General features: G+C 60.8%; 1 protein-coding gene across 1 annotated transcript in view; it reads right to left on the reverse strand.

Moving 5' to 3' along the window:
* LOC111733815 (CUB and sushi domain-containing protein 1-like) overlaps nt 1-1,005 on the reverse strand; it is a 49,256-nt gene that overhangs the window by 7,949 nt on the left and 40,302 nt on the right. The gene's annotated exons all lie outside the window — the stretch shown is intronic.

Below are 1,005 nucleotides of genomic sequence, written 5' to 3' on the forward strand. Positions count from 1 at the left end.
ACGGGCTGGAGGGGGTTGGGGACAAGGAGAGGTGAAGGGACAGCCAGCCCTTCCGAAATGATGGGCCGGGCCGAGTCCACCCTCAAAGTCCCTTCCCTTCGCCTCGGCCGCTCCACGTGGCACCTGTTAGACGTGAAGAAGGAAGCGTCTTTCTGCCTCACACTGTGGAGATTTTCATTAAAAAAGCGCAAGATTTATGAAAACATTTCGAGCTCTTCATAAGCAAACTCTGTATAAAAATAAGGGATTACCAACAATACTCGGATTTATGGCTGCTGTTATTATGTAGATGTTGTCACTTTTGTTATTGTACAACGAATAAATACAAAGCGGTTGTCAGCCGGTGGCAGAATGCAGCTCCTCGAGCGGCTCCGCGAGGCCATCACTCTCTGGCAGTGACAGCACGGCCAGCACTTCACAGCGTCGGGACACGAGAAAGCCGCGTGCTGTCCCCACAGCCCCTTCTCTGAGAGAACTTCTGCCTGCCCGACGGCCATCCGTCAGCCTGACGTGACACGGAAGTGCCCGCCCGTCCTCCCTCGGCTTGCTTCCGAGACACTAGTGATGCCGGGCACCCGAGCTAGGAGCCGCAGCGCGGTGTCAGGCTGCCGTGCGGAGCACGCCGCCCGCCCGCTGGGGACTCGCACACCCACGCTGAGAACTCACACGCCCATGCTGGGGACATGCACGCGCACGCTGGGGACATGCACGCCCACGCCGGGGACTCGCACAGCCGTGATGGGGACTCGCACGCCCACGCTGGGGACTCACATGCCCACGCTGGGAACTCGCACAGCCGTGATGGGGACTCGCACGCCCACGATGGGCAGCACATCGCGAGCGGTCCAGCAGCAAAACCCAAAGGCCGAACCGAGCGACAGGAACAGCGGCTTCGTGAGCAAACCTGCCTGGGACCCCAGCCCCTCCCAAACCGGCACCACGTGGACACCTCCCGACTCCTCCAAAGGCGCCCACGACCCCCGAGGCCTTGGGTTCCTGACTCCT

This window comes from Pteropus vampyrus, unplaced genomic scaffold (assembly GCF_000151845.1).
Source record: "Pteropus vampyrus isolate Shadow unplaced genomic scaffold, Pvam_2.0 Scaffold644, whole genome shotgun sequence".
NCBI lineage: Eukaryota > Metazoa > Chordata > Mammalia > Chiroptera > Pteropodidae > Pteropus > Pteropus vampyrus.